General features: G+C 41.9%; 2 long non-coding RNA genes across 4 annotated transcripts in view; one reads left to right on the top strand and one right to left on the bottom strand.

Moving 5' to 3' along the window:
• The window catches only part of LOC308199031, a 177,442-nt gene that overhangs the window by 79,328 nt on the left and 73,771 nt on the right, over positions 1–24,343 (top strand). The gene's annotated exons all lie outside the window — the stretch shown is intronic.
• LOC308199028 lies at positions 45–23,701 on the bottom strand. 3 transcript variants are annotated; one of them, XR_013954350.1, is made up of 4 exons: positions 23,440–23,701; positions 17,807–19,935; positions 7,193–7,457; positions 45–6,749 (listed from the first exon to the last, which is right to left on the bottom strand). It is a non-coding gene; the product is annotated as an uncharacterized lncRNA (long non-coding RNA). The 3 variants fall into 3 exon arrangements; XR_013954351.1 differs by having other exon boundaries at positions 48–6,749; positions 17,807–17,997; XR_013954352.1 differs by having other exon boundaries at positions 48–6,749; positions 17,807–17,957.

Below are 24,343 nucleotides of genomic sequence, written 5' to 3'. Positions count from 1 at the left end.
TAGGAAACCTGCAAAATGGAACAGAAAATATTTTTCTGTCATTTATAGGTGACAGAAAGCTGGAAAAGAATGCAAATACTTCAGAGGACAGGGATAACATTTAAAATGATCTTGACAGGCTGGAGAAGTGACTCAAGGCTTGTAGGGTCTCAGTAAAAAGAAATGCAAAATACTTCCTTTAGCCATTAGATTCAAATACAGAAATACACAATGGAGAGCTAACAGTAAGTCAGCAGTGCAGTGGAAGAATTTGGCAGTTGCTGTGATTCACAAACTAAAAATGTGTGTGTGATGTTGCTGCAGAAAAGGCAACTCCCATTCTTGGATCTTCTGGCAGGAATGTCATGTGCAAGGCATCAGAACTATTTAACATGCTCTGATTCATAATGATAAGGCCTCGGCTAGGGTGTTCCTCTGGCCAGGGCTGAGGACACTTTAAAGACAGATAATGACAAGCTGCAGAGAGACCTAAAGAGAAAATGAAATATGATAGGGGAGTTATAACATATTACTTGTGCATAAATTCAGGGATTTTGCTGTGCTTATTCTGGAGAAGATTGGAGGATAGGGGTGAGGGAGGGCAGGAACCAGTCACCCAGCTCATCAAAGGTTATAATAAAAACGAGGGAGATCAAACTTCCTCTGTCTGCTAAGAAAAGAATGCAAGATAATTGGCCTGATTTGCATCAGCAAAGGTGTAGTTAAATCCTAGAACCTGCAGAAGTTGCTGAGCCTCTTTTATGTTAGATTTTTAGGAACAGGTTCAACAAAAGGGGAAGGTTGAAGCTGTCAGGTGTTGTGATGGGACTCAGTAGGTCAGGCAGATGGTTGGACTTGATGATCTTGAAGGTCATCAGAAAGAAAGAAAAATAAAGAAAATAAAAACAGCTGCTTTAGGGCAGCAGAAGATGGACTTGTGCTTTTCTGCACACCATCAGCCCCCTAGAAGGAGGTAGGATGAAATGTTAGTCAATGGGAGTGCTTGAGAAGGCCTTGAAGGAGGTGGCTGAGTGCTACAGGAATCAAACCTAGTGCGTGTAACAAGTGCTCCTTGGCACCAGCCCACCAAGGTCAGATAAAATGCATAGCTAACTCCAGCACCTGGTCCTCAGTGAGGCAAGTAAGGAGGAGCCCTGGTGGGGTGGCCTTTCTCTGCAGAAGGCATTCATTTCCTGGGCCCCATCGCAACCCCACTGCAGCACGAAGCTGAGTCTTGGGGGCCTGTGTCTCTGTGATTGTTGATCGAAGGCAATATGTAAACAATCTGCTCATTTTATCTTTTCTTTTGCTGTGAAGATGGAGTGATGCGAGTTTTATTACAGCACAACAGTTCCTTAGTAAGGTGGTTAATGAGCTGTCAGGATTTCTGTAATAAACTTCTCTTTCAGAGGGGTAAGTAATAACTCACTGCAAGATGAAGCACACTTTTAGTCATTGCTCAGAAATGTGTTTTACCAATTCTGAAAAATAAACCTCATTTTATTCAAGAACCTTATGTCTCAGTAAAAACAGGCTACGGAGCTTTCTCAGAGCAACTTGTTTTTCAAAATATGAATATAATTACTCCTTTATGCTTATATTGAAAGTACGTGTGTTGTAGAGCTGTAGAACCGTAGAGGGAATCGGGACATTCTGGCTCATTAGTGTCATTCTTTCTATGTCTAATGCTATTTCCCTCTCCTCTAATGCTATTTCCATCTCCTCATGTGTATCCCTCGCAGGAGATGACTAATCCTGGCCACCAGTAAGTGACAGTGCGCAGAGCTCCAGCCAGGACATGGTGCTGCTTTACAGCAGAACCAGGTACTTTCTCTGCCGCACAGCTGCTTGGCTTGACACTTCCTGAATTTAAAAAATAAAAATAAAAAATTATCATTTTGTTTTAGCAACCTTGACCCTTTCTTTTCCAACATACATTGCCTGCAACAGTGGTCAAAGGGGCAAGAAGAGGAGATGGTGTTATGTCATGAGTAATTTGTCTGATAAGGCACATTGCCTTTTGCAAACAATCTGCACGCAGTTTGCAGTTCTTGACTTTAATAACTGTTTAAAGGTTTATGGTGTGGATACCTGAGCCGATTTTCACCCTGGGCTTTCTGCAGCCTTCCCAATTTTCCCGTCTTACAGCTGATCAGTGAGATCATGTGGTCTTGTTTCTTGTCCGTGAGCTGATCCAGGCTTTATGGCTGGGAAAATCCCCCCTCTTCATTGCTCAGATGCTTTTTTAGTATTCCAGAAATGTGCTTGCAAATAGTAAAAGCACAATTTCAGGCAAGTGCCTTTTCTGAATATGCACGCAGGTTTTGATGGGGCTTTTAGGTTCTGCACACATTCTTGAAAAACACAGGAAGTTTCCTGCATTAGCTTTCATGAATAAGCAAACACAAAAGGACAACAAACGTCAACAAATCCGTGTTATATTCAGCAAAGGGTGCAGAGCACATCTCCCTGCCCGTCTCCCAGCTCCCCCGCTTGCAGGCTGAGGGTCGCATCGCAAAACTTGCCTCCTTCCCTCTGAATTGCTCGGGATCCTTTATAATACGGTCTTCATTTTCCTCATTGTGAATGAAGCAGTATTTTTGCTGATTTTCCGCTTCACCCTCTCCGGGACACCGATTGAGGAAATCAGGGCTCAGTGGCGGGGCTGCGATGTTTTGCTTCTGACCTCTGGTGGTTAGAGGGGGCTCTGCAAGCCCATTACTTTGAGAAATAAGGGGCATGGAAAAAGCAGGCAGCCTCGGTGGTTTCCTGCTAAGAATCAGATTTGATGTGGATGGATTGTTACCCAGCACTGAATTTACCTTAAGTACATCCTTACGTGATGTTCAGTTGATTGAATGAACACAGTCGTGCAAACAACGTGATGGGCAGAGGCACACTCAGGGGCACGAGTATCTGCGCTCACCCTCTTCTGGAGTGCTCACCCTCCAGTGAGTGTCCTTATTCTGCATTTTACATGGTGTTTTATTTTACCAATCCTCCTTCTCTAAAGAAAAGTACTCAAAATAATATATATATATATTAGCATTGAAGACCTTGTTTATAAAATTCAATTAAATCCTCATTTCCTGAGTACTTTGCACCAGGTAAGCTGTGATCCTTTTTCAGCCATATAAATCTGTAGGCAAGGGAGAATCTGGCCATAGCTTGGTTAACTAATCTGCAGATCCACAGTGAAGTGTATACACATAAACTGTGCATTCATTAAGTATTTATAAATATTAACTGCGCATTAGCGAGGAGGAAGTTGTGGCGAATGGAAATCGGGTAACACGCACACATCTGCATAACAAAGCCAGGGCTGGGTATAGGACAGGAATTCCTGCAGTCTAGTCCTGTTTTCAGCCAGCTGCCAGGCAAAAGCAAGAACCAAAGAGCTTTACTTCCTTGCACCAGCTGTGGCTGCTGCCCTGCTCCTGCCCAGGCTCTGGAGGTGAGCAGCCGTGTGTCTGTTGTGTGGTGGATTTTAAGTCTCAAGCTTTATCTCTGCCATGCCACTCTGAGGACAAAAAAAGCTAGGATTTCACCCCTGCTTGAGCTGCCTCTCCCTGTGGGGCAGTTATCCTACACCCCGCAGGGGTAAGATCGTTCTCTGATGGAGAACAGGAGAAGGCAAGTCTCCGTCTCCATCACAGTCCTCAAACTGTGTGGAAAATCACACAGCAGGGATTTTTGCTTGAATCGACAACCTCCTCTTGAACTGCACTGCAAAATGAGGTTTGGCTTCCTAGACCCTCAGCAGTACTTCAAAATCCTTTCCCTATGAAGTCCGATGTGGGAGAGCTAGGATTAATGAAATGGAAGGGAGGGGATGAGCTGCAGGAGAGCATGTTTCCCCTGCAGAGTCCTGCAAAGAAATCGGGTCACGTCAATGGGTCTGACAGCAGGACTTCATCCTGACAAAGCATGTCAGCCTACTTTTAGCCTCGTGTACAGATCCCACCAGCCTGTCCTTAATTTTAAGCCCACTGACTTCACTGGGATCTTTCCTTTGCTTAAATCTCAGGGCTTTTTTTTTGAGACGGGTCAGCAAAATTGGCCTTTTCGAGCTCACTGGGTTTGAATTAATGAGGCTGGGGTGTTTTTGAAGTAGTCTTTTCAAAAGTTGATTTAGAAATCTTTATCCTTTATTATCCGTGCCCTAAGAAGGTAAACAGCTCCTTTAGTGTGATGTGGTATCAGAAAGGCACGTCCGCGCAGCTGCAGCTGCAGATACATTTTCTTCCCCGAGAACTCAGAGAATGTGCAATTTATTCCAAGGCCAAGCAATTTAATTGTGGTTGAGAAGAGTTTCATTACGGGTAGCAGACAAAGTCCTCTCAACAGATGGATGTAAAATCTACACCGCATTTCACACATTTGCTTGAAGGCAGTCCAAATCTGAAGTCACTCTGTCTAATGTACATGTATTTTTATTTTTATTTTTTGGCTTGTTGTACCATACATGCCCCAGCTTCTACACCTTTACACCAGCTGCCATGGACTTGGAGAAGGGGCACAGCAGCTCAGACTCGTGCCCAGACCAGTACATCCCACCCCATATCTATCTATCCCCTGGTAGGCTTATCTCCAGGCCTCCTAGGGATCACAAATGGAGACAATGACTGGGATGAGCCATTTATCAGCCATTCGATTCCCATGTGTGAAGGTAGTCCATGAATCTGGATTGAAAGATTTACAGTAGTTACACAGGAGAAGTCCTGGAGAGAGAAGAAATCAGCTCTGCTAAGTGTGGGGTGGAGTGCTGGAGGATCTGAGGACTCGTCCAAGTGTGCACAGACGATCTGGGTGAGAGCCAGGGATGAACACACAGCTCCAGTGCCCCTGTCCTAGATGTCCCAGAGAGGTGTGAAATGGGTAGCTGCAGTCTGACAGCTCTTCTCAGGACTGGCGGTAAGCAAGGAGGATGGAAACAAGGATCAGAAGAGTAGAGATGCCCAGCCAAGTGCCTGTCTATCCACTGTCTCACACTTCCAAAGCCAAGATATTCTTGGTAGAGGAAGTTCACTGCATTCATGTCAAACCTTTGAGATCTCTTACTGTACCGAGAGCCTGGAGTAGAGGTAAGAGATGAGAAGCCCTGAGGCTGTTCCTACCTCTCCAAATGATTTTCCAGATGGATGGAATGGACAGAAAAAGAGTTTGCAGTTTATGATGTGAAATGCTTGCTTTGTTCTGAAGCAAAGGTGCTCAGCTTCTGTCTTAAGCTTTAATGTTTTAGAAAAAGGAAGTTTGAAAAACAGGCTGAGGTGGAATCCAAAGTGTGAAAACAAAATGTTTCAGTACGGGGAATTACTTCTAGCTGTGTCTTCTCTCACCCCACCCACGGATGAGCTACACAGTGAAGTGAGAACACAGGAAACGATTTGGTGTTGCCGGGTTCAGATATGGCACCTGAAAAGAGCTTTAAGGGTGAGGAAAGGAGAGGAGGGGAAAAAGGCCCTTTTTTACACCTTTACATGCAATATGGAGGACATACGGAAATGCTAAAATCCAAAGACCACCGGCAGGTGTTAGGTATTCACCAGACAGCAAGAAAGGAGGGGAGCCAATTTCAGCAAGAAGCAGCCAACGTTGCTGTGCCAGGCTGAAGGCAGTGAGGAGAGGCAGGCAGCAAATGAAACAAAAAAACAGGCAAACCAGCCAAAACCTGCACAAGTCCCGCATCAGCAATACCTCCCCCAAGCCTAGCACCATCTCAGCCTGGGAAGCACGGAGAAGGGCACGAGGGAGAAGTGAGTGAAAAGACAAGGGCAAGCAGGAGAAGGGGGAGAGAAGCGCACACATCCCAGCAGAAACCTGCTTCCCTTTGCTCTGTGTGCTTTTCCTATCTCACCCTACCAAGCTTGCGGCTAGTCGATTAGATCGCTCTCTCCCCCTTGCCATTTGTGTGTCACTTCTCTGCTTATCTTGGATCTTCCCCAGGGTAGGGAGCATATCTACGTGTACACAGTCTAGCTGCACTGCAACACAGAGGTTAAGGAGAATAGGAAAGTGCTCACAGAGAGAAAACAGAGCAAGTAGAGATATATATATATTTATTTTTTTCCTGTGAGCAAAGAAAAAAAAAATAAAAATGTTAGTGTCTGAACTGGTTGCATGTAACTGTATAAACATACTGCAAGTCTGCTGCCCTCTGTGCTGTCATTATTCCCATGTACCTATTTCCCTAACCTCACTTACCCTGTGCAGCTAAGTATGGTGCCCTTTTACTGGAAATCAGCCCTGCCGCTGTCAGCTTTGAGAAAGATCATTGTAATGCTTCCTGTAGGGGAAAGAAAGAGGAAAATCAGTGCCTGATGTGCTAGCAGACAGTAAAACTTGAGGGTCAGAGGAAGCCACAAATCTGCCAGAGATGATTAATTCAGTGGAGAAAGTGGAAGCCTGAAAGTTTTTTCTGTTTCATCTGTACTGTCAAATTTCTTTTCGCTTGATGCAAGGAACAGCACACGATTAGGAGAGAGGGCTGAAATGAGGTGTCCTAAGGCATGGGAGACGTCGGGATACCAGGCTGTTGCAGGGCATCGTGCCACCGATCGGGACCTATCAGAGCATGGGTGACACGTGCCTGCCTGGCATGCCGGCCCCTGTCCCGTCCTGTGAAGTGGCACATTGGAGGATGTCGGATGCTGCCTTTTGGATGATCCCATCTTCGATAGGATCCAAGCTGTGGTGCTACCACCTCATCTCCAGATTTATGGTTTTAGCTCTCCTTGGAGCAGCACCAAGATGAGTTGTGCGAGGCTGAACTGTGCGACAAGGAGAGAGAATTATGGTAAATACAAATGAAGCTGCCAGAAGCACCTCCATAATCCCATAGTCATTGGGAATTCCCAGTAGCATATTTATTAGAAAGGAATGAACACATTTGGAAAAAATAATTTCTTAGTTGCTGACCCCTCTCTGGAAAAGGACCAGCTTCCTTCAGACTGAACACACCGTCTGTCTGCCCCTTTGTGTTCCCACCCTGTGTTCCCTGAACCACACGACTTAAAAATTTCAGACATCTCTATTCCACTATCAAGACCCTATGTAGTCCTGCCTCTGCAAATACCCTTCTGGTCTTCCCTTCCCACCCCTCTATCCCCCATAAAGCCACTAGCATCATTTCATTCTCTGTTTACTTCTCTCATTCTGCTGCCTCCCCTTTTGCAGCTCTGCAATGCATGAAAAAAGTTTTTTGTATTCTTGCCGTCTCCCCTCTGAAGCTCATATCTGTCATGGATCTGACAGGTAGCGCAGTAATATGGTAGCAATAACACATACACTGGATCTTCAAGATGTACGTGGGGGATATATGTACATAAGAGAGCTGTCAGAGGATGTAACCAAAGGGATGCAGGACGTTCTTCTTATCCTCCTCTCCATTCATCCATTTCCTCCTGCTTTCTGCATTGCCTCTTCATTTTGTCAGTGAACTCTGAACCAGGGACTTTGTTTCTGTCACTGGTGAGGAACTAAAATGAAAATAATAACAGACCAAAAAACAAGCAAGGAGTTTTAATATTTGGTCTTCCCTGGCGGTGGTGCAGAAGTTTTTGAGTAACTGGTAAGAAACCAGGGCGCAGAGTGACGGGAAGGCTTCCCTGCAGCTGTGGTGTCTCTGGCAGCCAGGAGGCAGCAGGGAAATACAGCACCTGGATCTTGACACCTTCCCTCACAGCTTTGGGCCCTCCCCAGAAATCACCTTCACTACAACCTTGTCCATTTCTTGTCTTCAACTGTGGGCTGTTGACAAACCCTGCAGGAAACTTACTTTCATTACCAGGTAAATCAAATGCTATATGTACACCTTTCAGACTTGACTTAATTTTAACATCTTCAACACCCAAAGAGCTAGCTAACATTTTGTGCATTTTTCTTATAATTTTCAATGCACTAACACATGCATGGTTGTTCCGGAGCAGCACTGATCTAATAGAAGACAGTTGTCTGCAAACAAGGATCCCAGTTAGTGCAAACCCAGTGATGAACTGGAAGTCATGCAACAAATCTCTCAAAGGACTAAGATTACAAATCTCACAATTTTTAGACCCATAAACTATGTCTACACTTAATGCAAAATGGAAAAGGGACTGATTCCAGCTTGGAAGCAAAGTGGTAGTGTATCCTCATATCCAGCCAGCTAGAAGCCATGACCTCTCCTTCCTCCTTTCAAAAATCCCCAGTGTGGCCATGTCTGGACTCCTGCTGGGACTGTCCCTGCACATCCTAACCTCTGAATTGTTCCCAGCCACTGTGTAGAGGATTGCTGGCTGTCTTGGCCAAAACACTTTAGGGAAAATGCTACTGACAAGCTGCACGGTCACCTAAAGGAATAGTGCTCAGGCTCACATCTTGTTGCTGTTTAATTTACCAATGCAAACACGTCCATGTTGCATCCATTCCCTAGCATTTTTGTTTTCTTGTTCTTATCTTTCCTTGACAACCTCACATGGCATTTATCTGTGTACTGAAATGTGAGAGGCTAATATCCGACTCTGTCCAGAAGAATCTGAAGAAAATGCTATACTGAGAAGCAGATCATGAAATCCTGCAGGTCACTACGTGCATGCCGGACTCTTTGACTAATTTATAAGGCGTTCTTATGCACACGAGGCTGATTTCCCCCAAAGACGCAACAGCAGCATGCTTTGAACACAGACCCTGAAACACACCCGTTGTCAACCCGTGGCTTGTATGTGTACATGAACAGGAACAGAGACATGTTCTCAAAATGTTTTTCGTAAAGAAGCAGCTGAGGAGATGATGACCATTGTTTTAATCAGATGGGAAGTTTTCCCCACACGTTTTCCTAAACTAAAATCTTGGTCTGCCAATCTGCCTTGGCAAAAGAGCTGCCAGATGTAAGGCATACAGACCTGTCATATGCTTTCGGTTTTGAATGAATGTAAACAAAGTAATAAACATACCTTGCAACAGAAAATTAGCTTACAAATAATTTCAGTACTCTGAACTATACCACAGTTAGAACAAGCTTCAGAAACCTAAGCATGCACTGGGATATGAAAATTAACAGCTGGGAAGTGATCTTTGATGAAGTGTATCAAAACCTTGGATCCAAACCTCTCTGAACCTTTGATAATGAACCGTCATGCTTGGACTGGCTGCTGGTGCCTTTTTTCTCCTGACTCTACAAACTAACGAATTCACTGATCTTCGAAGCAGAAGAAACTGCTATGACTGACAAGTGTGATCTTTTCCACTTTGCTGGCCACAGAGTTTCACCAGACAAAACATGCCCAGGAGGGAATTCTGGGCCACTATTGTGTAGGCATCCATGCTGGAAGGATCATTTCTTGCACATAGTATCAGTTGGGATGGGATGAATTTGGCACTTTTTGCTTCTGCAGTTTTGAGGTCAGATACCTTTCCTTGGAACTAACAAAAAGTACACATACATTTTGCTTCAGATTCGCAAAGACTCCATGTAGACTTTTGTCCTGGGAAGGAAAGAGGTACACCTGGGATATTGGGTGCCTGCCATATCTACAGCAGGGATCTGCTGGAGGTCACCACGGTTGTGTAGACACACTTGTCAAGGAACATTGGGTAGTGAGGGTTTGGGTGGTACGAGTTAGGTACCTTAATGAAGCACAGTTTCCCCCAGCTTTTTGGCCTCCAGGAAAGGAAACTCAGCTGTCTGAGCTCAAAGTGCCCCTCAGAGTGGCTGGGGACCAGAAAGCAGGGCCGTGTCATATTCTGCATCTGCTCAGCAGTTTGAGTTTAGCTCTTCCTATAAGTTCCAGTTTGTTCATTTATTACTTGCTGTGATTGATTTCTGTGGGTATTTGTTCAGTCATGCGACAATAACTGAATATAAGCTGGTTATTTGTCTGTTCTATATGCTATTCAATAGGTAAGAAATGTCCTTACCTTTATGAAAGCTCAACAGGCATGAAGCATCATTTATTAAAGCAGGGAGAAAAAAAATACTGGACTGAATGTAGAATGTGCCTGCAATCTGCCTGAGAAAGAAAAGAGATGGAGTTCTCCATTTCTGAAAACCGAAGTCCTAGAATTGATATTATTCATTTTATCTGAATAATTAAGCCCTAATGACCATGGCATAGGCTATTTCAGGCAATTAATGATCAGCTCTAGGGGTTGATGGCCTGTGAGGAAGCTAAGGGACATTAACCTCTGCTGGCTATTAATCATCCAGATATTGCCATGTGCTGACTCTATTGCAAATTCCTCCCATTTTTAAAATATACAAGTTCAAAGTTACACTAAAAGCATCCACGGTGAAATGACTGCAAGGGAGACAGACACCTCTGCAGAAATAGCAAGCAACAGGGGCGGTGCTGTGATGGCCCAAAGACCTCTCGAGGATGTCTTGGCTTCTCTGAGAGTCCTGGGGCTGTGGTGCTGCTGAGGGCTGATGGCAGAAGGGCCAGAAGGCATCTTCTCATGCTTTCGGTTCCCCAGCAGTCAAATGGTCCCCTCTTTGGGGGCCAGTTTATGCATGTTGTCGTATGAGGACAGGCTGAAAGAATTGGGCCTGTTTAACCTGGAAAAGAGAAGACTGAGGGGAGACACCATTAATGTGTATAAATATCTGAGGGGAGGGTGTGGAGAGGATGGAGCCGGTCTCTTTTCAGCGGTGCCCAGCGACAGGACGGCAGGCAACAGGCACAAAATGAAGCACAAGAGGTTCCAGTTCAATATGAGGGGGCACTTCTTTACTGTGAGGGTGACAGAGCACTGGGACAGGTTGCCCAGAGAGGTTGTGGGGTCTCCTTCTCTGGAGATATTCAAAACCCACCTGGATGCCATCCTGTGCAACGTGCTCTAGGTGACCCTGCTCAGCAGAGAGGTTGGACTAGATGACCTCCAGAGGTCCCTTCCAACGTCAGCCATTCTGTGATTCTGTGATTCTGTGATTCTGTGACTCTGTGAATAGTTCTTTTGCATAATAGTTCTTTGTTCTGCTTCTTTTGCATTTTTGTAACTTTCTCTATGGATGTGTAAGTAAACCTGAGATTACATATACATACATACATTTACATATATGAAAAAGCAAAGTATTTGAATATTTTGTGTAAAGACTACTTATAAGGGATATTTATTTAGGCCTTTCTTTTAATGAGAACTGGTTAACAGAGTGTGGTGAGGCCCTGGCACAGGCTGCCCAGAGAAGCTGTAGATGCCCCATCCCTTGAGGGGTTCATGGCCAGGCTTTGGGCAACCTGATCTAGTGGGTGGCATCCCTACCCATGGCAGGGGGTTGGAACTAGATGATCTTTAAGGTCCCTTCCAAACCAAGCTATTCTTTGATTCTATGATTCTATGAAAACATTTGATCTGCCCTTCTCTCAGTCTGCCCTGACATATCCTTTTGTAGCCTGTTAAACTGTCCCTTTGCTGGTCACACAGCACAGAAAGTATGGCCCTAACAAAGATGAAACAGAGCTTCAAGATCACTGACATTTCAAACTGCAGCCTGAAATGTTAGACAGAGACTATGTAGTTTAATAAGAAAAAGAAAAAAAGAAAAAACAAACAAACAAAACAAAAAAACAACACACAGACTCCCAAGTCTGTAATAATCAAATTAACATGATAACAAGTCAGTTGACCATCAACAGAGAAGAAGAAACCAGAACAGTAATTGTTTTCATTTCATTGGCAGAAAATTTACTTTATTCACTTTTTTTATTCATGCGTGTCCTGGAGAAAAGGGGGGAATAAGGAGGGTTTTCATAATGAAATTATACTAGAAACAGTCTAGTGAGTCACATGTATTGTTGGTGTAATTTTGCTGCAGAGGAAAGTAGTCTAGTTCTTGTGAGATCACTATATGGCTTATTTCTCTGGGCCACTTACAACAGACTCTGGAGAAAGAGAAGTGTGAAAACTGTATGAAAAAATACTTAAAGAGCATTTATCACTTCTATGGATGATAGAATTCTTATCTGTTGCAGAGTTTATTCATTTTGTTGCATATTACTATATCCTCAGGCCCAAGCTGTAATTGTTTTTTCATTGCAAAGAAGAGAAAAAGTGATGCCATCAGACCAAGGGTATTACTGGATGAGAAGAGACAAATTGTAAATAAACTTTTTGCTGTGGCCTATGTTTAAAAACTGCATCCAGATTTCACACCAAATTGCCCTATTAAGCTGTAAATTCATGGTATACTAAAAGCTTCTTCTACAGTGCTGCCTGGTCTTTTTCCTTTTTTCTTTTTTCTTTTTCCTCTTTTTCTTTTATTTTCTTTTTTTCCTTTTTTTTCTTTTTTCTTGTTTTTCTTTTCTCCTTTCTCTTTTCTTTTTTCTATTTTTTTTTCTTTTTTTCTTTCTCTTTTCTCTTTTCTTTTTCCCTTTTTCTCTTTATTCTTTTTTCTTTTTTTCTTTTATCTTCTTCTTTTTTCCTCTTTTTCTTTTTTTCTTTTTTTTCTCTTTTTCTTTTTTTTCTATTTCCTTTTTTTTTTTTTTCCCCAAGAGTCTAATCTTTTGATATTGCTGTCCAGATAAGCTTTCAAGGGTTAGTATTTTTTTAGAAGTGCTTAATACATGGGATTTGGGAAGGTGAAGGTCTAAGAGAACTGATGGCCTTGAAGTTTCTGAAGAAAACAGCTGTAGGGAGGAGGACAGAGAAACTCAGCTTGACCTTACCAACCCAATGAAGTCAGCTGCCCTGTGTCCCTTTCTGGTTTAATTAAGACTGGCAAAATATGCTTGCCTCAGCCCAAATCTCATCTCAAAGCCTTTACTGCTGTGATGACTGAAATGAAAATGCTCAAGCTATTTTGTTCACCTATTAAAAAAAAAAAAAAGCAGCTTACTTTAAATGGGTAATAATTTGCAGCTGGTTGAGTTTCCCTGGTAATTAGATTTATCTCTCTCAGAGTTTTTGTACTACTCATATTTTCACAGTTTCAAGTCTGATAGCCTAAGTATTTAGAGTAGCTTCTCATGTCCAAACTACACACATTAGTCTATTTATAAACCTTTAGGTTTACAAACTAATTCATAGATATAAATCACCTTTAAAGTGTGAATGTCAGCCTTCATCCTTTCTTTTCTCATTTTTTCACTTCATGGTAAGGTTAAAATGCTCAAAACATTCCCATAGTTTCCTCACGTATTTTCACAAGGAGTAAATTAATTTCAGATTCAAGAAAAAAAGGTGCAGTAGGTGCCTTTTACACAAGAGGGCAGATCTGCTTCTCCTTTCATACTCTGTAGTCCCCTATTCCACCTCGTTCACCAATAACTTGTGCATTCAGCCAGGTATCTGGGTCTAGATGTCACAGAGAAAGCATGGTGTTAAAGAAGGGTTTTGGTCTGAACAGACACTACCATCTAGGGATGGTCTAAAGGCTTTTTATACTGCTAAAGAAATGCCCATAAGAGTATAAGCACACACTTATAAATGCTCTGTTATATAATTATCACTGTGGTTACAGAAGCTAACCTTTGGGTTTGCAAGCCCTGAAAGAAAAAGAAAAGAAAAAAAAAAGACTTGCAAGCCTACAAAGAGGCAGGTTCACATTTGGGTTTTTCATCCTGTCCCTCACCTCCCTTCCTCCCCTTTCCCCAGCACAATTTTGAAGTCTCAGACCGCAGGTACCAGTTTCCAGCCCTCTCTGCTGGCTGAGGATGAAGATTTCATTTTGGAGCCTTTTGACAGGGAAGAAATGACCCCAGCCTGGAGCCAGGCTGGGGGCTCTGCAGCTCACTTCAGTGTCTAGGGAGTCAAGCCAATGTCTGTGACACACTCCTCAGGCTGTCAGCAACCCAACACAAGTGAAAGTCCGCTCCTTCTCCTATAAAGGATTGATTTAACTTAAAAAAAAATCCAGGTCCTGTATGATGATACTGTTGTACAGCTGCATTTTGTACATCATGTACACCAAAAAAAAAAAATAAAAAAAAATGTTGCAAGTTTTGAAGAGCACCGAAGGGTTATTTTTTAAGAGAGAAAAGGCATTCTATATCAAACCCTTGTCTTGCAGCTCCTGGAATTTTTAGAAAAAAATATGCACAGTGTTTGCCTTCTGAATACCCTTAGGCAAAGGCTGGAGTCAGAGAATGGGAAAAATAGGACTTTTTACGAGAAGAGAAGAGATCAGATAAGCTCATCAGAAAAAAAAAAAAAAAACACAGAAAAAGAAAACTGACCACAGCTTATCTGTATATCTTTCCCTTGTACTTTATGGTGTCCTTTGACTCTGTCATACCCCATATATTTCATGTACAGGAGCAGATTATTGCTGTCACTACTGTCACTTGGTAACTGTACAGCTAAAGCCACCTGTTGGAGACCGTGTCAACACAAGAGCCAAATGTCACCAGCTTTAAAAGAAAAAAAAAAAAAAGGAAAAAAAAAAAAGGAATAGCAGTAAAGCCACTTATGTCAGACACAGTTAGAGATTTACTGGGACGTTGCTGGAAGAGACTCTGGAACTTTCCAAAATGCTGGGCTGGTGACTGTCAAATGTGTTTGCTTTTCCATTTTAACAATCAATGGAAGCTGCGTATGTGGAAAGACTGATGAACTATTTCTCACGTCAATCATAATTAGAGAAGCGCTAATCATGTTAAGGAGTTGTTATCATACATTAAATTAAATGAATGACACATGCTCTTGTACATTGCACTCACCAAATGACAAACCCTTCTAAGGTACTCTCTCTTGCTCTCTACATCATGCACGTTTGGCCTACGAATATATAGTAAATGATGCTTTTAATTAGATTATCGCAGTGTATAAAGTAAACAGTATTCCTGTTATCTGTTAGTCATCTTTTTCCTTTTGCAGAGACTTCTATATAGTCAAGACATTAATGGATCTACCTTCTAAATGTATTCCACAACGCTGTTGAAAAATTGCTCTAAGGACTTGAACAATATCACACAATCACAGAATCATTAAGGTTGGAAAAGCCCTCCAAGATCACCTGGTCCAACCACCCCCCTACCACCAATGTCACCGACTAAACCATGTCCCTAAGCACCAGGCCCAACCTCTCCTTGAACACCCCCAGGGACGGTGACCCCACCACCTCCCTGGGCAACCTGTCCCAATGCCTGACTGCTCTTTCTGAGAAGAAATGTCTCCTCATTTCCAATCTGAACCTCCCCTGGTGCAACTTGAGGCCATTCCCTCTTGTCCTGTCACTAGTTACCTGTGAGAAGAAGCCAACACCCAGCTCCCCACACCTTCCTTTCAGGGAGCTGGAGAAAGCAATGAGGTCTCCCCTGAGCCTCCTCTTCTGGAGACCAAACAACCCCAGTTCCCTCAGCTGCTCCTCACAGGACTTATGGTCCAGGCCCTTCACCAGCTTCGTAGCCCTTCTCTGGACACGCTCCAGGGCCTCGGTGTCTTTCTTGTAGTGAGGGGCCCAAAGCTGAGCACAGCACTCGAGGTGCGGCCTCACCAGAGCAGAGTACAGGGGGTTGATCACCTCCCTGGTCCTGCTGGCTGCACTATTCCTGATACAAGCCAGGATGCTGTTGGCCTTCTTGGCCACCTGGGCACACTGCTGGCTCACGTTCAGGCAAGCATCAACCAATAGTGAATCAACAGGGAGGAAAACAGGAGATTGTTTGATTGTGCTCCCTGAGCAAGCTAGCAATGGAAGACATTTAATCAGCTGTGTTACAGTGGGATTTGGATTCCCTTAGCTAGGTCAGTACAGGGAAGAAACATCAAGAGGTACTGAAGTGGCATATCCAAAATTTTCTTAGCCATGGCTAAAAAGTAACTCTTCTGCAAGTAAGAGAGATTTGGCTAAACTATGTGCTTCTTAATAGTGAAAGGGGGAGCTCGTGAGAGTGTATACATCTATGTATACATACATAAAAGTGAATGTAGGGAATGTAAAGACAAGTAATACAAATTAGAAAATATGCTGTGTAGCAAAACAGGAGAAAATACAAGTATACTGGCCAGATGCCAGCAGAGCACGTGGAGCTATTCACCTGACCTTATCAGCTTTCCTCAGCAATTGCTTTTGGGCACTGCTGGTGGCAGGGTGCTGTGCTGGCTGGCTCTGTGCTCAGAAGCAGTACAGCCTGTCTCCCATCAGGCTTACAGACTGCTGGAGGAATTGTAGTTCTACCAGGAGCAAAATACTTATCGTGATACCAGCCAACTGCTAGAGGGAGATGACAAAGATGGTAATTTAGTGAGAGTTTGTGTTGGTGTTAGTGAAAAAGCAGAATGCCCTTTTTCTGATAATAATTGTGTAGAGATCTTGGAGCACCATGCATATCCCAGAACTGTGGGAACATGCTGATTCTGTGTCAGCAGCGGACTAACTTCGGCTGTTGAGCCTGACATCAGACATTAGCAAACGGAAAATAACAAAAGACCTGGAAAACGAAAGAAGGAGCAAAGGCGGAGAGTTTAATGCTGATCCACATGGCTTTATGAAAAAATCAATCTGTTCATAAAAAAGTCTGATTTCCTCTTTTTTGGCAAGATTACCAGTCTGCATGATAAAGAAGCTTGACAGAAGGAGAAATAGGAGGGCATATCCTCCATCAGGTATGGCATCGCAGCCAAAACGTGCTGTGATGCCACAGGCATCAAAGAACCACAGACATCAAAGAACCACAGCTAGACAAAAAACAGGCCATCCCCATTGGGTGGGCAATGGTATCCTCAGGAATATCAACTCCCTACGGCAGCTCGAGAGGTGACACCGGACAAGGAGCAGCACAGTCACCTGGGGCAGTGCCAGCAGCCTAGGTCCTGGGCATATAATCAGAAGAGCAGTGAATTAAATTTAGCTCTGTTTTCAACATAGATACCAGCAAGTAATTCTGGTGTCCTGATTTTCAGAGGGACTTGAAAGGCTATGGAGCCTGCAGTGAAGAGCTACCAAGATGAACTGAAGGCTGGAAAAACTGCCTTGTACTCAGAGACAGGAATAATCCGTTAGTTCTTAAAAACAGACTGAAGGGAGGTTCAATTTCTGTGTAATTTCCTGTGTGAGAAAATATACATATATATATATATGGAAGGTAAATCCAAGTGAATTCAAATCAGAAACCGTGACAGACATTTTCAGCTGTGAGACTTAGTTGCTGGAACAAGCTACAAAAGAAGATGCTGCATTTGCCATCATTAGGTGTCTCTGAGTAAGAGCAAATCTTTTGGAAGAAACTACTATCTTTTCTTTTTCTTTTTCTTTTTCTTTTTCTTTTTCTTTTTCTTTTTCTTTTTCTTTTTCTTTTTCTTTTTCTTTTTCTTTTTCTTTTTCTTTTTCTTTTTCTTTTTCTTTTTCTTTTTCTTTTTCTTTTTCTTTTTCTTTTTCTTTTTCTTTTTCTTTTTCTTTTTCTTTTTCTTTTTCTTTTTCTTTTTCTTTTTCTTTTTCTTTTTCTTTTTCTTTTTCTTTTTCTTTTTCTTTTTCTTTTTCTTTTTCTTTTTCTTTTTCTTTTTCTTTTTTTTCCCAGAAAAATATGGAACTATGGACTTTGTTGTGAAGCAGATGAGATTTGAGTTATCACAAGAAGTTGCCTCCACACATCAGGATGGAATAGAGAACTCGCTCCTACCAAGACAGTGCAGGTCGCATCCATGTAGTGAAACCCATTAAATTCCACTGCAGTGTCCACTACTGAGTTTCTGGGACTGATAGTTAATTTTAAAAAATGACTGGGTTTCTTCCCACTGGTGGCCGTGCTACAGTGGCTGGAATAAGGTTGCTTATATGCCTGACTTAGCCCCAGTCATGGATGTGGGAGAGGAAGGATGGCTGGAAGAACATGTGCTGGGAATTTGTTTAGATATCCCAGATAGTACTTGTGGTGTGAAACAGACATATCACCATCCAGGCAAGCACTCTTACCTGTTTATTTTAGTGCTGCTGGAAGCTAAACATGTTCCTGCTTTTCCTCAGTTGCCACGTAACATCCCCTTCTGTTGTCACAACCCAGCTCTTGCAATTGACCAAGACATCTTGGCTGTTTGGAGCCACTCTTGGCTGGTTTCTCTCTCCTCTGTCAGACATAAAGTTTCAAGTGATTCAGTAGGGTCTTTCTGGAAAAGATGAACTTGCTTAAATGGAATAATTTCTGTAAGTATTCTTACATCTAAGTTGTAAATGTTATTTAACCCAGAGCGACTACTTTGTGTTTGTGCAGCGGATTTCATACACACTGGAGAGTGTTTCAGACCTGTTGTCTTTAACTGCTGATGGGATTTGCAGCTATGTTTGTGAATTCCAGCTTTCCCATTTACCTCACTGAGCTCCAAGTTTATACACTGAAAAGAACTGGAATAAAATATTAACACCACACAGCTAAACAGAGAAAGTTTGTACAGTATCGTGCACTACATTTTTCTCCGCTTTCCATTGGAAAAAGAACAAATAAGGCAAAATGAGGCTGAACATCTATAGCAATATATTGGTTTAGAAAACATTGTCTTTACTTCTTTAGAAAACAAAACACCCTGACTCACATATAATTTATGTGGAGCATGCACTTGATTTAGAGAAGGCCTTAAAATGACCCATTAATCCCAAATCAGTTGGAAACTAGAATAGCTGTAACTGATCTGTTGTCACAACAGCAGTACACAGAAGTCATAGGAACAGACGAAGAAGATAACACTGCTGAAATGTAGATGTTTTCCCACAGTATCATCAGGCAGCTACAAACACTTTTATAGTTATCAAGGAGATATAACTAAGTTAAAAATTATAATCGATGTGTTTTTCTTACCTATCTTATGTAAAACAGAGTATTGCTTACTGTTTGTCATTTAAATAATTTTTACCTTATTATTTTACTTTTTTCTTTTTCTCCTTGGTATATTTATATTTCCAGCCTACTCATTCATTCTCACATATAAGCACATTGCTTACGTGTTAGGATTTACAGCAGAGGATTCAGTTTAAATCAGAAAAAGACTGAACTTTAATTAGACCGGTTCTAAACCATAAAGCAGGGATAAAGCTCTTATTAACTAGAAATTTGTCATCCCTGACCAAAGTTAATAAATAAATATTTATTTTATACTAGAGGGTTTTTTTTGGTTTGTTTTGTTTTAATTACCTAAACATCTGTTCATGTTAACCATCAGTTCCAGAAGCATTTGCAGCCATGACATTGCTGGAGATGCTCAGTCTGCTGGAGTCCTGCAAGTTTCTGGGCTTGGTATGAAACTGGAGGAGGGAAGTTGGGAAACTTTCCCTCAAAGTGACCACAGCATATATGGAACTACATCTTTGTCTCCGTCCCTTCCTGGAGGAAACGCGCAGCCTGCATGTCCTGTTTTGTGGGCACACATACTGTAGTGGCAGAAAATGTGTGTTGCAGAAAACAAGAGAAGCACTCCTCTCTGTGCAGCTCTTCTCCAGCTGATTAATGAGGGGGGAATTAGGACCAACCAACATATGTGGAATGATGGCAAGCCGCAAATTATCCATGTGTGCCAGCTGGAAAAAGTGAGTCTGTCTCCCTGAGTGGGCAGCCCAGTGCCCACACAACTGCCAGAGACCCTACTGCCAATTGTCACTCGGAGGACGTTTGCCCTTAGCCCCAGCTCTCCATTTTCTGCCCACCCCTCCAATGGGGACATTCATCTGTGGTGGCCTGAATGTCCCATTACCCTTCACAGACCCTCTGCTCTTCTGCGTAGGTCGTTCTGATGGCCCACCCATGCTAAAGCCTCACAGTGTCTTCTTCATCTGATCTTGTATGACCTTCTTACCACACACTGGGGCTTCTTTCTGAGAAAGCCCTTCACGGAAAGGGTAAGGAAGCACATAAGCCATCAGCATGATAAGAACGTGCAGCTTACAGTCGTCACCAGGATTTTTAACTGCTGTTTGCAAATGTGAGCAGATCTACTTCCCACTGCAAAAATTGCTTGGATACAAAAGGCCTGCTCTTGTCTGGGCTGGTCACATGGAGGCTTCCGTGTTTGTTTGCTGCATTTTTCTTGTTATTCATAATTTATTTAGAACTGACCCTGTTCAAAGTCAAAACAAAGACAGTATGTTCAGTCACTCAAATTATAGTCTGTTCCCCAGGGCAATAACCCAAGACTGCAAAAATTCATACAAAGCCTTCAGAAAAAAGAAGGAAGAACAGCAGCCTCATTATTTGGCAAGCAAGAGCTATGATTTTGTTGAGACTTGCATAAGAGAAACATTATTAGATCTTGTTTTGTCCTCTCACCAAGGAATCTCTGCATAAGAGTAAATTATTCAGGCAGTCAGGATTTAGGATATGCCAGAGCAGAAATGGCCATCACCGTGCCCTCCATTTGTCCTGTGTTCCTCAAAACAATCCTCTTGTGCCGGGCTGCCTAATGATCCTCAATATTTTGGCCTGCTGATCACATGAAGTGACTCTCTTTTCCACTGAAAGATGTTTCACGTCAGAGCTGTGAACCACAGAAGAGCAAGCTAAGAAAACTTCAGGAAGCTCTCTCAGTCAAGACGAGAGACATCCGGATGTTTACAGCTCTTGAAAGACTCAGCAGCAAGCTTCAGAAAGGAGGCCACAGGACGGTGGTTACATTAATAAAAATAAAGATTATTTTTTTATTTTTTTTTTTATGGAGATGTACTTGCTGGCTTGAAACTAACTTCTCTGCAAGCACAAGGGGATGATGCTCAAAGTCCAGCAGGCACTCGGGCATCACCTTCTGGTTGTTGAAGTGAGTTGTAGGATGGGGGACCTGTAGGGGAGATGTGCCTATAGAAATGTTACAAATGCCTAATCCCAAGCAGGCTTCCTCAAACAGACTCTTCTTCTTTCTTTTCTCTTTCTTTCTTTTTCTTTCTTTCTTTCTTTCTTTCTTTCTTTCTTTCTTTCTTTCTTTCTTTCTTTCTTTCTTTCTTTCTTTCTTTCTTTCTTTCTTTCTTTCTTTCTTCTTTCTTTCTTTCTTTCTTTCTTTCTTTCTTTCTTTCTTTCTTTCTTTCTTTCTTTCTTTCTTTCTTCTTTCTTCCTTTCTTTCTTTCTTTCTTCCTTTCTTCCTTTCTTTCTTTCTTTCTTTCTTTTTCTTTCCTTCCTTCCTTCTTTCTTTCTTTCTTTCTTTCTTTCTTTCTTTCTTTCTTTCTTTCTTTCTTTCTTTCTTTCTTTCTTTCTTTCTTTCTTTCTTTCTTTCTTTCTCTTTCTTTTTCTTTCCTTCCTTCCTTCCTTCTTTCTTTCTTTCTTTCTTTCTTTCTTTCTTTCTTTCTTTCTTTCTTTCTTTCTTTCTTTCTTTCTTTCTTTCTTTCTCTCTCTCTTTCTCTCTTTCTCTCTTTCTCTCTTTCTCTCTTTCTCTCTTTCTCTCTTTCTCTCTCTCTTTCTCTCTTTCTCTCTTTCTTTTTTGTTTTTTATTTTGTTTTTCTTTGTTTGTTTATTTCTTATGATTTGTAGTCAGAAGTATAGAATTGCAGATCAATGCGATATTTCCTGATAAATTGCCATTCTTTCTGCTACTCTTACAGCACAGCACATCTAAACTTAGCTAACTGTGACCTTTTAAATTTTTTTCAGAATTTCTCACTTAGGCATACCATACCTTTCTTTTTTTAGATCAGTGTGATAGTGATTTTTGGAAACTGAGAGACTACTGTGGGGAAGAAGGATTCCTGTTCTTATTCCTACTTACATGTTTTCAGCCAGTTTTGGAGACAGGTTACCAAGATGACTGGACTTTTGGTCACATGTCATTATAGTTCCCTCCCCCCCAAAAGGAAATTATTTTCTAAATAACAGCATACATAGATGGATCATGTTTATGAGTCATTTTGTAACACTGTTCTCCAAATCTGCTCTAGTTTTGGCAGCCTTATTCTTTAGATACCTTTCCCAGGTAGATAACCTGGAGTAAGAAACAACATTGTGGGTGGATCAAACTGTATTTATTTCACAAGGGCTAATGAGCAGCCATGGTATGGCAGAAATTTTTATGACCTCCACTTAGCTTAATATGCAACCACCTACCATTTCTTAATGAAATTGCTGACTACAAATCAGTCCTATGGACCATTAGAAAACTTTAAATGCATTGTTCACTGGTGACTTTTTTCTGGACTGTGTGTTGACCTTTGTGTGCCTTCTCTCTAATTTGTCAGTGAAGGTGTAAAAATGAACAAGAGACATATCTAAGCAGAAATCCCTAACCCTACCATTTAACCCTCATCAGAAGTCCTAAACCACTGCGATATAACTAGCTGATGTGCTGCAGGTGAATGTTATGCAGGTAGAACCATATAACTTTGTGGAAGAAGCAGGCAGAAGGACAAGATAAATCATAGAACAATAAGAGATAAAAGGACTTTTTTACCATACTTTGCAACCTGAAAGAAAACTCACTAAATACAGCAAGCAAATCATATGACCCAGTAGTTCAGTAAAACCATCATTGCACAGGATGCTTTTTTTTCCCACTGTGCTAATTTAAATCACTTCTGCAGATGAAGAGGAAAATCTACATACACTTCTTCATGAATTTAAAGAGAAAAGGCCAAGAGCAATATTCTCATTCACTTCCATGACAAAGCAAAACTCTGCACAATGATCAAAGTTATACCGTGAGTCACAGTCTATGTGACCTTTTCATGTATTTATTTGTAATAGTTACCAAAAGCAGAGAAAGGCTTTATACTGTTATGTTAAAGGGCAATGAGCAAGGGCCAAACCCTTCTGTTTCTGAAGTCAAACAGGCTGTGAACCAGTATCTTCTGTACTATATAATTTTATCCTGAAAATCCAGAGCTGAGTTTTGGGGTAGGCAGGTCTTTTGCTCTGACCAGGTAAGAGATTTGGGGTCTGTTAATCTCTTATGAGTGTTTGACCAACACTGCCCACACTAGTGCCTGATCCACCTGCATGTGGCCCCGGACCTATTGACTCTTCATTACATAAGGACCAGAGACAACCATTCCAAATTAATTATCTTCTTCTTTTCTTTCTCTTTCTCTATCTTTCTGTCTGTTAATGCTTGAACGAGAGATAGGATTCCTGTCTGAACTTGACTTAACTTTTGCTGGTGAAGACCATTAATCGCAGAGACAAGACAATCTCCCATCTCATTTTCTCTTCTGCTTGAAGACTCCCCTCCTGCTCCTCCTCACCTCTCTCCCAAACCCTGTCAGAGAGATAACAGCTTCTCCTCGGGGGCAGCAGAGACTGTCTGGGATAGTCAGCCCCAGACACCCAAGCTCTATTTGGCAGGTCAGTCACTGTGCAGGTATGAACTTGGCAGATACACGATATGATCTACCCGCCCTCCTTTTTCTCCTCCTAAGGTCAGCATGCTTGTTTTGCTTGCAGAACCCAAGTGACAAAACTAGCAAGGCTGTGGAGATAAAGCAGAAAATGACTGAGCAATTGAGGACTGAGAAAATCCAGGGATGAGATGGAAAACCAGGCAAGAAAAGCTAGAGCTAGCAGCCAGCAGGGAACCGGCAATAAAAGACCATAGCAGTCCTTGGGTTTGTGTAAACTTTCTACTTTTATATCCATGAAAGTGACTCACGGCTCCCGCAGAACTGGATTTCAGGATGACGAGGCAGAACCTGGCAGACGGCCGTCCCGTGCTGTTCCTGCTCTTGCTCAGCACTATTTCTCTCCTCCCACATGGCATTTGCTTTAAAACACTAGAGCTGGTTCTAGGGAAGGTTTTGAAATGCTAACATGAAGGCAAAAAATAAGAACTTATCTTCCAAATACTTTTCCTAATTAATTTGATATGAGGAACCCGAGAAGTAAGGTTTTCAGGTTCCTGGGCTCTGCAGAATTCTGAAAGACTTTTGAGGGAGAACAGCCTGTTAGCTACATTGCTGCGAATGTCTTGTTGTATGGTCATACTGTGTGTGTGTATCACCCAACAACCACTAAGAGCCCTTGATAATTTTCATGTACATTGTTAGAGAGGTAGTGATCTCATATATATATATATATATATATATTTCTTACAGGAGTCAAGAAAATAAGAAGTTACTTAGAGAAACAAAACCATAGAAACATATAAGATTGAGGTTGTCTCCTCATTAGACATCAGGGAATCCATAACGAATTCTCCAAACAAAAGAGAGATGGCAGTTTGAACTTCTGCATTTTTGATAATGCCAAGACTAACACAAAACTGTAAAAAGAAAAAGGGAAAAGGAAAGAGGAGAAAGGTTAAAGGAAAAAGGAAAAAGGGAAAAGGGAAAAGGGAAAAGGGAAAAGGAAAAAGGAAAAAAAATACTTTCCCATTTCATATTTGTACAAAGCAGTAGGACCTTGTTCTTGTTTTTAATTGCTAAAAACTCTCTGCTTCTTACTGTATCTGGTGTATATGTTGCATATATATTGGCATCTTTGCAGATTTATTATCTGATAGATAAGAAACTTCAACACATCCTTGTTTAAATTCATCTGTATTTTAAATTCTCATC

This window comes from Anser brachyrhynchus (genome assembly GCF_964034855.1).
Source record: "Anser brachyrhynchus genome assembly, chromosome: 1".
Lineage (NCBI taxonomy): Eukaryota > Metazoa > Chordata > Aves > Anseriformes > Anatidae > Anser > Anser brachyrhynchus.
Note: the sequence above shows the minus strand (reverse complement) of the source record. Positions and strands in the feature narration are given on the sequence as shown.